Here is a 17,368-nt window from a genome sequence, read left to right as displayed (position 1 = left end):
ACACCCTACATAATTTGACTCCCTCTAACTTTTTCTTTCTTCTTATATCTTCTATTCCTTTCTCTATCATGTACATTGTAATCAAATGACAGTGGATTTCTTATAGATTTTCCTTATAAGAACCACTATAATTTCTTACTTCATACATTTCTACTCTCTGCTTCCATTCTTAGAAATTCCTCATTTTCATCTCTGCCTCTCTAGGTTCTTCCAAATCCAAATTAACATTAATTTTTCCAACAAGTCTTTCCCAAAACTCACTATTCTGGTGTTCTCTATCTGTGGGCTATCTACTAATTACTTTACATATATTGTTATTGGAGTCTCCCCAAACCAGTTCAGGATAGACATTTGTTAAAGTTTCAGTATGTATATTTACACCTTGAATATGCTGTAATTGAACAGATGTCATTCACATGATGTATTTTTGTGAGCTTATACTTTAAAAAATGGCAGAGGTCAAGATGACAGGGTACAGGCAGCAACTTATTTTAACTCTTCCAATATTCCCTTACCAGATCCTTTCTCTCCTTCTCCCCCTAAAAACCTAAAATAATTAAATAATGATTCAAATTGATTCCTGCAGCTATTTTAAAAAAGATCAGGGTGAAACATTTTTTTTCATCCTAAACTAACTTAGGAAGTAGAAAAGAAAGTTCAATCACATTGAGAAGGGCATTGATATAAAACTTTAGTAACAGAAGCAAGCCTTGGAGGTCACTTCTTGGAGGCAGTAGCTTTGTGAGCTCTCAACTCAGAAAAAGTAAGAATCAGATAACTCATCAGAAAAAAGAATGCAATGGCCCCTTTGCTAGCTCTGGGTATAGAATCCCATTGTATTACCCAAATTCAGTTCAGTGTCACAATTTTACCAAGAAGAGGAGTATTAATACTTGTACCTAGATGGGAACAGAGACCATGATCATAGTTCTAAAGAAGAGTGCTTATTGTCATTCACAAAGTAATAGAGACCTTGTTTCTAAGACAGAAAGAAGCATTAGCAGTTGTACTTGCAGGAAAGTAGAGAAATTGTTCATAGTTTCAACCAGAAAAGGAACACTAGAACTTGATACTGCAGGGTAACAAGGTATCCCTTACAGGTTAGGACTGGAGTATACACCAAGAGAGAAGTAACCATACCTCTCCTTAGAGCATACCACTTTGGAAGCACAGAAAACATACAGAACCCCATAGCTACCTCTGAAAATAGCATGACAAAATACCGGAAGCTTAAGACAGTGTCCCTGCCACCCAGGGAGTTGAATCAATTTTAACAGAAAGTTAAATCTAAAGGAATAGGTTGCAAAAATAAGGAAAAAGAAAAACTCTGAGCAAAAAGAAATACTACTATGATGATAGGGAAGCTAAACAAAAAAAAAAACCTTCAAAAAACAATGATGTCAAAACTGCTACAAGTAAATCATCAAAGGTGGAAAAAAGATGGTCACACACCCACCAGAAATACTTGGAAGTGCTCAAAAAAAAGGACTTTAAAAATAAAATGAGAGGCAGAGAAAATATTGGGAAAAGGAATAAGAATGATGCAAGAAAATTATGAAAAGACAGTCAACAACTAGAGAACAGAGGCACAAAAAATAAAAGAAAATAATACTTTAAAAAGTTACAATTGATCAAGTAGGGGTGGCTAGGTGGCTCAGTGGATAAAGCACCAGCCCTGGAGTCAAGAGTACCTGGGTTCAAATGCCATCTCAGACACTTAATAATTACTTAGCTGTGTGGCCTTGGGCAAGGCATTTAACCCCATTTGCCTTGCAAAAAAAAAACCTAAAAAAAAAAACTGACCAAATGTTGGGAGGCAATGTTTGACTTATTTATTTCACAGAGTGAATAACTCACATATGGTTGTGATTAAAACTCTATATTATCAACAGGAGAGTAGAACAAGATGGTAGATAAGAAAGTCTGGTAGAAAAGAGAGCTGATTAACCAAATTAATTAGAAAAGAGAATCTAATAATATGTTATTTAAATTTTATAATTTATTTTCCCAACTATATATAAAGATAATTTTCAACATTCATTTTTCTAAAGTTTTTTTCTTCCCACCTTACCCACTCTCCACCATAGGATCACAAGTAATCTGATAGAGTTTATACATGTGCAATCTGTTACATATATTTCCATATTTATGCTTTGAAAGAAGAATCAGAACAAAAGGGAAAAACAGAAAAAAAACAAAAAAAACCCAAATTTAAAAAAAAAGTGAAAATTGTATGTTTTGATTTTCATTCAGATTCCATAGTTTTTTCCACTGGATGTGTATATTTCCTATCACAAGTCTTTTAGAATTGTCTTTTATCACTGTATCGCTGCATCACATTCTTAAAGTAAAACTTAAATGAGTTATAGGAGGGAATAGAAATTAAATTTAAATTCATGGGGATCCACAACCTTTCTCTCTCAAAACTGATATTTCTAACCAGAATTAAATATGATAGACCTCTGGAGAAAACTGAATGGAAAGAGAAAGGAGTATATGTTTTCCTGAATTGCCTGAATTGTAAATGGCACCTTCAGAAAAAATGGTCTTGTGATAGGTTTAAAAACCTCATAAGATAATGTATAAAAAAGAGAAACTAGTAAATGGATCCTTTTCAGATCATAATGTAATAAAAGTTATGTTCAATAAATGGCTCAGGAAAAATGATTAAAATTAATTAGAAACAAAATATTCTAATTCTAAGAATTAATGGGTCAAAGAACAAATCATAGAAGTAAATAATTATTTCATTAAGGAGAATGAGAACATTTAGAAACCAAACAATATTTGCAAGATGTAGCCAAAGTAGTACTTGGGGAAGATTTTATATCTCTAAATGCATAAAAAGTAAAATAGAGAAAGATGAGATCAATGGTTGTATATGAAACTAGAACATATTAAAAAGAACAAATTGGGGTTTGTGAATATCAATGGAGAGATTTATAAAAGTGGAAGTAAAAAATGAAATTGAAACAATGAAGAAAACTAGGAGATTTTATGAAAAAAATAAAAAAAACTAGATAACCTATTGGTTAACTTGATTTTCAAAGGAAAGAAAATCAAATTATAAGTATAAAAAAGAAAAAGGTAAATGCATCACCAATTAATATGAAACTAAAGCAATTATTAGGATCTATTTTGCCCAATTATATGAGTTAATGTTATAAAATAAAATGGATAATTATTTACAAAAAATATAAATTGCTCAGATTAACAGAACAGAAAATAGAATACCTATTTTAGTAAAAGAAATTGAATAAGTTATCACAGAAGATTTTTCCAAAAAAAAAAAAAAGAGCCTCTCCAGTGGCAACTAGCCCTGATGTCAGGAGTACCTCAGTTCAAATCTGGCCTCAGACACTTAATAACTACCTAGCTGCTTGACTTTGGGCAAGTCACTTAACCCCATTGCATTACAATGCCCCTCCCCCCAAAAATGAAAAAAAATCATCTCCAAGAAAAGATGAAATAATGAATAAATTCTGCCAAACATTTAAAGAACAATTAGCTCTAATACAATGTGTAAGATTTGGAAGACAAGAGTCCTAAAACATTCCTTTTCTTTTTTTTGACTACACATTTTATTTTTATTAATATTTTATTTGTTTTTCAATTATATACAATAGCAGTTTCTACCTATCATTTTTTAAGGTTTCGAATTTAACAATTTTTCCCCACCCTCCTATTCCTCCCCCCACCCCCACAGAAGGCAATCTGATAATTTTTACATTGTTTCCATATTATACATTGATCTAAATTGAATGTATTGAGAGAGAAATCATATCATTGAGTATAAAATAAAATATTAGAGACAGCAAAATTATGTAGCACATAAGAGCACCTTTCTAAAAAAATGAAAGTAATAGGCTTTGATCTTTGTTTAAACTCTACAGTTCTTACTCTGGATACAGATGGTATTCTCCATCGTAGATACTCTAAAAGTTTCTGTTACAGTGTACAATGTTTTTCTGGTTCTGCTCTTCTCGTTCAGCGTCAATTCATGCAAGTCTTTCCAGGCTACCCTGAATTCCCATCCCACTTAGTTTCTAATAGAACAATAGTGTTCCATCACATACATATACCATAATTTGTTTAGCCATTCCCCAATTGATGGACATTCACTCGATTTCCATTTCTTTGCTACCACAAACAGGGCTGCTATGAATATTTTCATACAAACAATGTTTTTACTGTTTTCCATGACCTCTGCAGGGTATAGACCCAGTAGTGGTATTGCCAGATCAAATGGTATGCACATTTTTATTGCACTTTGGGTATAATTACAAATTACTTCCAGAGAGGTTGGATATGTTCACAGTTCCACCACCAATGTTTTAGTGCCCCAGACTGCCTACCTTCCGACATTGAACATTGACCTTTCTGATCATATTGTTCAATCTGATAAGTGTGAGAAGGTACTTCAGAAAAGTTTGTCAAAATTCCTTTTCTGAAACAAATATTTTGCTGAAAATTAAAACAGAAAGAGCTAAAAAAGAGAAAGAAAATTGTACAGCAATTTTCTTAATTGATATTGATTCAAAAACTTCATAAGGATATTACAGATATATATTATAAAAAATATATGACTAGGTGGGATTTAAATCAGGAATGCTGAGCTAGTTCAATATCAGGAAAACTATCAGCATATTTGAACACAATATTAAAATATCATAAGATTATCTTAATAGCTGCAGAAGATGCTTTTGAGAAGGAAAAAAGATTTAATCCAATTAAAAATTCTAGGAAACATAAATGGAACTTTCTTTAAAATGATATATATTATCCATCTAAAAATGGAGCAAATATTATCTATATTGGGGATATGTTTGAAATATTCCCAATAAAATCAATGAGTAAGCCAGCATGTCCCTTATGACTTCTGTTATTCAATATAGTACTAGAAATATGAGCTATAGCAGAAAGAGAAGAAAAAGAAATTGAAGGAATTAACAATTCCTTGAAAAGAAATTAACAATTGGAAAAGAATTAGCAATTTTATCAAAATTGTCAGATAAACACAAATCATCAAAACTTCTATTTAGCAAGAAAAGAAAGAGAAATTCCATTCAAAATAAATGTATAAACTCATGATCTATATGGACACAATTACAAAACACTTTTCATACAAATAAAGAAATATCTAAATAATTGGGGAAATATTAATTCCTCTTGGGTAGATCGATCCAGGAGAATAAAATGGCAATTCTACTTTTATTAGTGAACTTATTTAACATCATATCAATCAATCTAGCAAAAATACTTTTTGTAATAAAAAAAATCACAACAAAATTCAATTGGGAGAGCATAAGATTAAAATTATTAAGGAAGCAATAAAATGTTAATGAAGATCTAGCAAATCAAGGTTTCATAAAATATTACAAAGTCAAAATCACCTAAACAACTTAGTTCTAAGAAATAAAGTGGTGGATCACTAGAATAGTTTAGGTACATAGTGCACAATAGTAAAAGAACATTGCAATCTGGTATTTGATAAAGTCAGAGTCTCAAACTTTAAGAAAAGAACTCACTATTTAACAAATATTATTTGAAAACTGGATAGTAGTTTCTCAGATACTGTGTTTAAACTAATATCCCACACTGTATATGAAGAGTAGGTCAAAAGAGAGAAGGGTCTGACATAAAGTGTTATATTATAAATTAATTAAGAGAGCATGTGAAATCTTACCTGTTCGATCTTTGCATAAGAGAAAAAAACAATTTATTACTAGAGAAGAGATGAAGAGGCTCATGGGAAGTAAAAAATGTATAATAAATTTTTATGTTAATTTACAAATATTTTGCCCAAATAAAACCAAGGTTCTCAAGTTTAAAGTGTGCAAAGGAGAAATTTGGCAAATTTATCTGATAAAAAGTCTCAATTGCCAAATGTATGGAAAAATAAGTGAAATTTGGAATATTCTATAAATGATCAAAAGACATAAATAATATTTTTCAGAAGCTGTCAAAAATATGGTCATATAAATTTCTTCTAAATCACTAGTGATTCATGTAATGCAAACAAATATAATCCAAAATTTCCATCTTACACCTATCAACCTAATATGATAGAACACGAAAATGGCAAGTGTTTCAGAGGGTAAATGGGGGAGGGAGGAAACTTTTAAACTGAAATTCGAAATGATTTTGCAATAATATTGTATGATGATCAAATATGAATTACTTATCTATTCTGATCAATAAGATGATCCAAGATCATTTAAAAGTACTTAGGACAAAAACTGCTGTTGAAGTACAAATACAGATAGAATCATAATTTTTCTACTTTCTCTAACATTTTTGGCTATCTTTGCTTTTTTTCCATATATGGAAACTTCTTTTGTAAGCTTTCATAAGTAAAACTGATACCACATTTTTGCATTCTCAGTTGATGGAGTAGAAATGGGATGCAAGGAAAGGGTTCAGAGTTCAAAATTTTAAACATAGAATTGGAAAAATTTAAAACACAACACATTTTGAAAAGAAATAGAGAAAATGTTGATAGTATAGAATAAAAGTATAATATTCATAGTATTATCATAAGAAGAGAGTTGTTAAGGATATATCAATACTTTATTGACTATTTTCATGTTGCTTCTGAGCTCCCTGAGAGTAGGCATTATTGATGCTATTTGTTATTGATTTGTTTTGTTATGTTTAATATTTGTTTATTGATTAACTGCTTACTTCTGCTCCTTCTTTGCTTTCAAACCTTTTCTTCCTTGCAGCTAAATCTTTTTGCATAGATATAATCACATCACTTGTCTATTCAAGAATCATCAGTATATTTTTATTGCCTACTTTATGAAAAAAAGTTAAAATTTTTACCTGCTATACAGGATTCTCCATCATAGAGAACTGTGCCCTCTAATTTTTATTTTATATGACTTAGCTTCGTATTTTCTACCCTTCAATACAACTAGATCACCTTCAGATCTTTTTTTATAATTTATAGTCTCTGTTATAGTGGTTTCTTTATCTGAAATGTTCTCCTTTCTATTTATTAAATTTTCATCCAGTCTTTAAAATAAAATTAAAAATTACTTCCTCCATGAAACCATCCCTACAGATACTGGCATTCTTTTCTACTCCCTTATACCTTTGTCCCAAGTACTTAACTACTTTTCCCTCCCTCTATAATGTACTTGATTATATATATATATATATATATAATATATATATCTATATATATATTATATATATATATATATATATTATATATATATATAAATATATATATATTGTCACTTATAGCTTGATGTGCTTGTATTAATTTTTCCTTATTAGATAGTAAGAGACAGAAACATTTAGATGGTGCCTTTTTGAAATTCCACAACTTCTTCATTATCAATTAGAGTAAATGCAGACAGTGGACATCTTAGAAAACTTATACTGATTTCAGTGAACTGATAGTATTCCATTTTCCAGGTAAGAAAAAAAATGAAGGGGGAATGTTATTTAGATTCCTTTACATCACATTTTTTTTTGGTGCGGCAATGGGGTTAAGTGACTTTCCTAAGTCACAGAACTATTGTCAAGTGCCTGGGGCTAGATTTGAACTCAGGTCCTTTGATTTCAGGACCAGTGCTATATCCTAGCTGTCCCTTTACATCATTATCACTACAAATTCTATATATTGTGGAACCGTTGAGTATAAGAAGATGAAAAAGACTTTAGCATAATAGGAATCTAACAGAAAATATTTTATTCGTAATTTTTGTGTATGGGGTAAGTACTACCAAATGTATCCAGGGCCTGGAATCATGAAAGATTATCTCAATTTAACTTTTTAAGGCAAATTTAATCATATAAAAATATTAAAGAAAGACTGTACCTTAAAGCAAGATACCCTATAGTGAAAGAGAAGATAGGACTTAATCTGGAAGGAGAGTAGTAGTAAAGTACCCAGTTCCATTAAACTCCTAATATCTGAAGCAAAGCCCCTGTTATACAGCCCTGCTTCATAGCTATTACAGTCATAGATTAGTTGTCTTATTTGTGGTTGTGTGTGTGTGTGTGTGTGTATGTTTTATTTAAGAAATTTTCCTTAGCTATGGGATAAGCACTGCTTTATTTCACCTTTTTTCCCTTTTAATACAGAAAAAATCTGATAAATACATACATACATACATACATATATATGTATATACATATATATGTATATACATATATATACATATATATGTATATGTGTATATATATATATATACATATCCAAATACATATATATATATATATATATATATATATATATATATACATATATATATATATATATATATATATATATATATATTACAATTGTTCGGTCAAGGAGGAAACCATAACATTGAAGAGTGAATTGGCTTTGGGGTTACAGGAAATGCATTCAAAATAGCTACCTCTATGACCAAGTCAATTAACTTCAATTCCCTCAATTCCACCTAGAAGGGTTCATCTGAAGTAGCTTCAGCTCTAAATCTTTGATTTTGGATATGCCATTACCTAATAATCTGATGCTTTCCATCTAAAATTACTAGTTTCTATTTTTTGGATGTTAATATAACTTTTTATTGATATTTTTGAAATGGAAGCATGGGATTGTATCTGAGTACCCTCTCCCATGATCTTCCCTCTCTTCTATCACCTATTCCCCCCCCCTTTCATCACCTTGTTCCCACATATCCCAACCCTTTCCTCTCATTTTTCTCTAGGGTAAGATAGAGTTCTATAAACTATTAACTGTGTATGCTATTTCCTCTTTGAGCCATTTTGGATGTGAATGAAGACTCCTTCATTCCCCTTTGTCTTCTCCCATTCCAGTCCATTGTAAAAGTTTTTTTCCTTGACTCTTACGTGAAATATCTCATCCCCTTCTTCTCTCCTTTCTCTTACTCCCAGTACTTCCCTTTATCACCCATTGACTCCTTAGTTTTACTATATTATACCATTATATTCAGCTCCTTCTTGTGCCTTGTCTTTATATATGCTCCTTCTAACTGCCTTTATGAATGAGAAAGTTCATATGAGTTATCAGTACCTTCTTCCCATGCAGGAATGCAAGCAGTTCAATAACTTTAAGTTCCTCATAGTTAGTACTTCTCATCCACCCCCTCTCTGTTTCCACTGAGTTCTATACTTGGAGTTCAAACTTTCTGTTCAACTCTGGTTGTTTCAATATAAAAGTTTGAGAGTCCCCTGTTTCACTGAAAGTTCAACTTTTCCCCTGAAAGAGCATGTTCACTTTTGCTGGGTAGTTGATTCTCAATTGTAATCCAAACTCTTTTGCCTTCCAGAATATCATATTCCAATTCCTTTGAGCCTTTAATGTAGATGCTGCCAGATCCTGTGTAATAATGACATTAGAGCCCTCATAGTTGAATTTCTTGTTACTGGCAACTTTTACTATTTTCTCTTTGACTTAAGAGTTTGGGAGCTTGACTATGATATTCTTGGGAGTTTTTCTTTTGGGAACTTTTTTCAGGAAGTGAATGGTGAATTCCCTTAATTTCTATTTTTACCTTCTGCTTCTAGGAATTCAGGACAATTTTTATGTATTATTTCTTGAAATATGAACTCTAGGCTCTTTTACTGCTTATGACTTTAAAGTAACCCAATAATTTTAAAATTAACTCTTCTGGATCTGTTTTCAAGGTCAGTTGTTTTTCCAATGAGATATTTCATATTTTCTTTTAATTTTCGTTTTATCTTTTGGTGTAGTTTTATTTTTTTTCTTAAGTTTTGGCAAAGTCATCAGCTTCCTTTAGTTCCATTCTACATTTGAATGAGTTATTTTCTTCAGGGAGCTTTTTTATCTCCTTTTCCAGTTGGCCAATTCTGCTTTTTAAGGCATTCTTCTCCTTTTTTTGCCTTTTGTGTTGCTTTTTCCATTTGGCATAAACTGTCTTTTAATATTTTTTTTTGCATTTCTTTCATCAAATTGCTCTCTTGGTTTTCATGATTTATCTGCATCACTCTCATTTCTCTCCCAATTTTTCCTCTACTTCCCTTAATTGCTTTTCAAAGTCTTCCTTTTTTTTTTAATCACACCCATAGTCTGAGCCTGTTTTCTCTTTCTCTTGGTGGCTTTGGATATAGAAACTTCAATTTTGTCATCTTATAAGTATGTTTTTTGATCTTCCATGGAACCAAAGCAATTTTCTATAGTATGATTCTTCTTTTTCTGTTTTTTGCTCATTTCCTCAGCCTATGACTGAAGTACTGCACTTTCAAGGCTTTATAGACTTTTTGGGACACCCCACAGGGACCTTAATTCCTCCAAGGTCTTATGAGAGGCCCTGACTGGTCTCTTGCCTGTCCTCTGGCATGTGGATGTCAACAGGCCCTCCCCCCTGCCCTGGAGTTGTGGGGAGAGTGCCCTCTCAGCTCTGATGGTGTTGTGGGAGCCTAGACTGCAACCTGGATCCAAATGTGAGCAAACAGCTGGGTCCTGCTCCAGGGAGAGCAGAGAGACCTCTGCAGTCTCCCCTAATCCCCTTACTGTCCATGGACTGAGAACTCTGGAAATGCTGGGTAGCTCGGCTGAATTCTGCTGCAGTTTCTCCCCATGGGGATGCTCTGAGGCTGGAGCTCTGCTCCACACTCACTCCAGTGCAGCAGAGCTCTCTTACCACCCCTTATGGCTGTCCTTGATGATCCCTGGGCCAAGATGTCTGGAAACCACCTCCTCCGCCGGGGACCCAGGACCAGGTCTAGCTGTGCTGCACTCCAGCTGTGCTGTGCCGTGGCTGTCACTTTTTCTAACCCCTGGTCTTGGTGGAACAGAACTCTACTGTGAAACTTCTAATTTTTCTTGGATTGGGAAATTGTATTACTCTGTCTTTCTGTCAGTTCTGCCCCTCTAAATTTTGGCTAGAGTCATCATTTGCTGACTTTTGGAGTTTTGTGGGGGATGAGCTTCCAGGAATCCTGCCTTTCATGCCACAATCTTGGCTCTGCCCCCTGGTTTTTACTTTTATATTTATAAAATATACAGTTTTTCATCACTTGTACAAAAATATTTATAGCAGCCCTGTTTGTGGTGGCAAAAAAATTGGATATTAAGTGAATGCCCTTAAATTTGGGAATGGTTTAACAAACTGTGGTATATGTATGTCATGGAACATTATTGTTCTAGAAACCAGGAGAGGGATGGAAATTCAGGGAAGCCTGCAAAGATTTGTATGAACTGATTGCTGAGCAGAACCAGAAAAATATTGTACACCCTAACAGCAGCATGGGGGTGATTATCAACCCTGATGGACTTGCTCATCCCTTCAGAGTAACAACCAGGGACAATTTCAAGCTATCTGCAATGGAGAATACCATCTGTATCCAGAGAAGGAATTATGGACTTTGAACAATGATCAAAGACTATTACCACCAAATTAGAAAAAAATGTGATATATTATTATGTAATTTTACTGTCTCATACTTTACTTTTCTTCCTTAAGGATATGATTTCTCTGTCATCACAGTCAAGTGAGATCAATGTATAACATGGAACCAACACAAACACTAACAGAATGCCTTCTGTGAGGGGTGGGCGGAGGGAAGCAAGAATGGGAGAAAATTGTAAAATTCAAAATAAATAAAATCTTTCTTTAAAAAATACAGTTTTGTATATATATATATATATATATATATATATATATATATATATATATATGTGCATATAATGTTTCCTGTAATAGAATTTGTATTCCTGAGAACAGATACTTAATATGCTACATTTTTACCTTTGTATCTTCATCATTTAACGTAATCCTTTGTACATAGTAGATGTTTAACAAATATTAACTCATTGATTTCACAGTACTCATGAAGGGTATAAAATGAACTTTCACTGTAAAATGTTAAACTAGAAAGAGTTGCTGTGTCTTAATTGGTTGGGAATAGTCTTTCTAAGGTAGTCTTTGCAACTAGACACAATTCCTTCTTTAGTTTGCCAAAGTGTCTTTATTCTCTTGTTTCCTTGGTAATAATAATTTGGAATTAAATACACTGGCTTCCAATAATAATCTGTAAAATCCAGTTATCAGGGCGGCTAGGTGGCACAGTGGAAAAAGCACCAGCCCTGGAGTCAGGAGTACCTGGGTTCAAATCCGGTCTCAGACACTTAATAATTACCTAGCCTTGTGGCCTTGGGCAAGCCACTTAATCCCATTTGCCTTGTAAAACTAAACCCTAAAAAAATCCAGTTATCATTTGATTCCCTTACTCCATGGCTATTGAAAAAAAGGAAAAAGTGGTTTTATAAAAGAAACTTTTTAAAGTATAAAGTATAAAGCCTAGTAGAGAGCTAGGACATTTCTGGATAACTACTTCTTCTTAAAATTTTTTTCACTTGCTCAGGATAGAAAAAAAATGTTCATTCTGTGGCTACCATGGTACCTCTAAAACGTTTTGCATTGTTCCTTCATTCATATTTCTTCCTTTTAATGAATTACCCATTTGCCATTAGTCTGAATAAAATTCCCATGGAGTTGATTGTACAGGTAATACACAACTGTGTATTGCCTTTTGGAGGGATGGTTTGTGAATAGAATGCAAAATATGGAGTAAGGAGAAAAACTGCATTGTACACATACTCACTCAACAATAAAACAACTAAGTACAACAGTTATTTAATCTTCTTACTGAATAAACATTTTAAGCCTAACAGTACCCCAGAGATGAGAAGTAAATATTGAGTAAACATGTCAAGATTAGCAGTCTATAGCAGACTCAAGTAAAATATTGACAGTTTTTATTATTTAGCAAGTCCTGTGTCAACCACTGAAAGTGTTTAATGTATGTTATCTGCAAGAAACATAAGAACAAAATCCCTACCTAATGAGATCACAGTACAAATATAATTCCTGCGACAAGGCATGCTAAACAACTGATATTTTCTCCCTCTAATATTCTTTGGATGAATGTTATAATTTCTCAGAAATATTTGCAGAAAAAACTTCAGTCATTAGTTCAATTCAGTTCAGTTCAATTAAATTCAATAAATCTATACTGAGTGCCTTATCATGGACCAGGCATTATGTAAAATATCAGTGATACAAAGGCAAAAACAAAAGAGTCCTTGACCCCAAAGAAGTTTATCATTAAAAGGAGTGAGTACTACATTTATATAAGTAAGTTTTATTTTTTTAAACCTGATCTATGATTTCATTGGTTTAGGAAATTATTCAGGAGGAAATTCTTTCTAATAGTGCAGACTATCATCTGCTCTGTTACTCATAGCCTTAGATGCTTTTTTTGAACATTGAAACATTAAAAAACTTGCTCAGGATTATATAGAGTTAGGGCTTAAATCTCATTCATCTTGATTTCTAGCCTAGCTCTTAACCCACTAGATTATGCTCCTTGTGCATATAAGTAAATAAATATGCAGGTATGTATCTATATAATCACTTTTAGTCATGCCAATTCTTTGGGAAAACATTTGAGATTTTCTTATCAAAAAAAAGTAAAGTGATTCCCTGGTTCCTTCTCAAGCTCATTTTACAGATGAGTACACTGAGACAAACAGGGTTACGTGATTTGTCCAGGGTCAATCAGAAAGCCGGTAAAGTAATTTGTAGAAGGAATCAGATAAAATTAGGGAAATTAAGCAAAGGAAAATATTAAAATAATGATTAAAATAATGAAGGACTTATTCCAAATAAATGCTCAAATGAAATTTGAGCCCTATTTTCAAATAGGGAGAACTAGATTATATGGGTCAGAGAGATGAGTCAAGAACCAAGCAGAAACAGATGAAGAATAAACCAGATGTGTAATTGGTATATAAGTACTATGAGAAGAATAAATAGGAATAGTACATGCTAAGAGTGAAGTGCTGCAATCTGGATGTGAGAAATAAAATAGACATAAATGAATGACAGCATAGAGAAGAGATACAGAAAGTCATAAAGTCTGTGTGTGTCGGAGAAAGAGATGGGAATGAAAGTAGGATAGATGAGGTCAAATGTGGTCAAAGGACATATTTTTAATTTCCTGAAGAGAAAATATGTGAAATGGAAGCTCAAACCTGAGAGGACATCTGTAGAAAGAATAATACCTGATTATAATAGAGATAAGGGTCTTATATGGCTTGAGAGAGGGATATGATGAATGTACCTTGAAAAGTCTAATGAGTTGTTTGATTTCAAAGACCATTACTTTTTATGATTATTCTCTAAGTTTGCTCTTCCATTTTTTCTTAGAAAAATTAGGTCCTAGGTTATTGAATTGGATAATAGGAAGACCCAAATGGTTCAACACTTCCTTTGCTATGATTATTTGCTTTGTTGAAACCTTTTTTGAGAGTCTCTTTTTTTATATAATAATCATTTTCCACTGTTTACTACGCCCTGTCTCTAGGGAATCTTCCCTAAATTTTTTTGTTTTTATTGATAGTATTTAATTTTTCTCAATTATATATCAAGATATATTTTAGCATTCACTTTTATAAGACTTTGGGGTTCAAATTTTCCTCCCTTTCCCTCTTCTTAAAAATGGTAGGCAATTTTGTATGTTATACATGTACTTCATGTAAAAACATTTCCATAATATAATAGTTGTGAAGGAAGAAACAGATCAAAAGGAAAAAAAAAAACTTGCAAAAGAATAAAGTAAGTTTCAAAAGTATTCTTTGATCCACATTCAGAGGAGGAAGGAAGGAAGGAAGGAAGAAAGGACTAATGGTTTGTTCCTATTTTTGGAGTATGGAATAGTTCATATTGAGTACCTGCTTTAGAGGCACTAGGCAAGGACCACCACTTCTCATCCTGAAGCACAGGTCTATTAGATTGTTTGGCCAGTTAGTCTAAGACGAAACTTTTCAAATTTTGATATCATTTCATGAGGTTATTATCTTCATTATATTTACATTTTCTTATCTTCTTAGTTTGACTTTATTTTCAATTGTGTGTACTTTTTTCTCTTCGATTGTGGTTGTTAGGTAAAGAGAGTTTTCTTCAAAATAATTCCTCCACAATATTGCTGATAATATGATTTTTAAAAAGCATTTGGTAGAATTTTCATTTCTGCTTTGTAGTCCTACTTCTGTCAATCCTTTGGTTCATTCAGGCTCTTGTCCTCTATTTATGAATTAGGAAACTCTCACATAGGCATAATCCTTGAGATAATGTGATATAGTGGAGAGAGAGAATGTTGGATAAGAAGGCTTAGGTTAAAATTCAGTTTCTGTCATTTACTTTATTACCTTATAAAAGTCACTTTACTTTTTTTGGTTTTCATTTTATTTATTTGCAAAATGGGGAGGGTACATTGGAATATATATGTTATAATTGTACAATATAAAATAATTAATATCATGCTGTAATTAATATTTATTTTTCTAAATAAATGAATATTATATACAATGATAATATAAAGTTATCCATTTTAATTTATGTTATTATTTTTAGAGTTAATATAGTTATATTATAATTATATATAATGTATTTATAGTATTAATATTAATTTGTTTCCAGAAGTGAAGAAGAGACAGAGGTAGGAATGGGGCCTCCTACTTATAGAGGTAAGTTTACAAGGACATGTTAGGACTGAGAACAGAGAAGTAAGAATAGGGGGAATAAAATTGGGATGGGGAATAGACACATAGGGAGAACTGACAGGAACTATTAGGTTGGGGAAGACCAGGTAAGGGCCAGATAGGGACACAGACAATCAAGGACAAGAGACATATGGGATCAGTAATAGACTCATGATACCTAATTGTATATAGACGGAATATAGATAGAGGTCTGAAACTTGGGTGAGTTGAGCAGGGCAAAGGTCTCATTTTTTCACCTGAGATCTCAAGCCAAGGCCCAGTCTGGTAGTGATGGCAGCAATTGTGTTGGTCTCCTCCAATTCCTCATTCTACTTTTGCTTAGAGGCTTTGGGGGTTTGTTTGTTTTGGTGTTGATTTTTTTGTTTTGTTTTATTCTGTTTTATTTTGTTTTTGATGAGAGCTGGCCAAAAAGAAAGTAGAAGGACAATAGTGGAGAGAAAGCATAGTACTTTGTAGTTCATTTTTTTGTTTGCTTTTGACTGCTTGGTTTTTTTGTGGTGGAAAATATGAATTTCTTTTAAAATTCTTTGGGTAAAGTCAAATTTGTGTAATGTGAATTTACAGAGACAAATCTATGTCTCTCTCACCCTCTCTCTTATCTGAGGTCCCTTCTATCCCTGGATCTATTAGCCTATGTTCATATTTCCTCTTAAGTTTCTTTCAAGCTATGAATCCTATTTAAATCCAAGCAGCACTATCCACCAATCGCAGACCTGATTCTAATTACTAAAAAGGATTAGCCCCTCAGGCTTATCGTGCCACTCTAAGTTGACCAATTCTCGAGGAAGATGTGCCAGGCTATATTAAGGACCTCCAGTGACTTCTCTCCTATCATGTTCATTGATGATAGAGCAAGAGATGAGGTTTCAAAGGAAAGTCTTGGCAAGGAGACCATGCCATCATTCCATGTACATGTTTATGAACCATGTGCCCCTTCCCCCTTGAAAACATTATCTTGTACTGCTGCTCACAAATTTACTCTTTCCAACTTGGTTACTCAAGTTTGACAACTCCATCCAAAGTGGCTGGAATTATGGGGGGAGGGGGGGTTGATCCATTTTCTGTCTCAATTACACTGCATTCTTAACTAGATGGTAAGTTTGGTATGGATGTTGAGTCAGGAAAACATGACTTTGAATTGTGCCTTAGACTCTGACTAAGTCCTTTAAGTTGTCTCAGTCTGGTTCCTCATCTATAATGTAAAAGAAAACATTAGTCCTACTTCACAGAGTTGCTATGATATTCAAATAAGTTTATAAATGTAAACTAATTTGCAAATTTTGAAGTGATTTATCTGTAGTAATGATGTTGAAAATGATAATGATGATTATGATGGTTGAGGTGGAGGTGAAGGTGAATGTTTTGTACCCTTTGTGATTCACCTGCTAATCGAGTAATAAATATCCTTAGACTAACCATTACTTGAAAATACTCATAAAGAGCTTAATTGTACATTATTCTTTCTACAAAGGAGAGACTTGAAGGATCAAGAGTATTCTGCTGCATTACATTATCTGAGATTTTTTTGACTAGTGATTTGCTTACTTAACAGCTTTGTTCCAGTACTGATAAAAGTAATCTGAATAATTGACCAGTCTGGTTTGAGGATGATCCCATTTAAAGAATTGTAGTATATGTAAAGTAGCATTTCCATAAATATAACTATTTAAATAGTTGAATGTGAAGTCCATAAAGAGGACTGAACCAGTCTGTCTACTGTCATTCAACTCAGCTTTTGTTTGGTGCAGGTGTGCCACAAAATGTTGTCTTTGGTCTATTTCTATGCACAAAAATTATTTGATGGTTTTGAACTTGACCAGCTGTTCAGTTAACCAT

This window comes from Macrotis lagotis, chromosome 3 (assembly GCF_037893015.1).
Source record: "Macrotis lagotis isolate mMagLag1 chromosome 3, bilby.v1.9.chrom.fasta, whole genome shotgun sequence".
Classification (NCBI taxonomy): domain Eukaryota; kingdom Metazoa; phylum Chordata; class Mammalia; order Peramelemorphia; family Peramelidae; genus Macrotis; species Macrotis lagotis.
The sequence above is the reverse complement of the archived record's forward strand: the minus strand, read 5'-3'. Positions refer to the sequence as shown.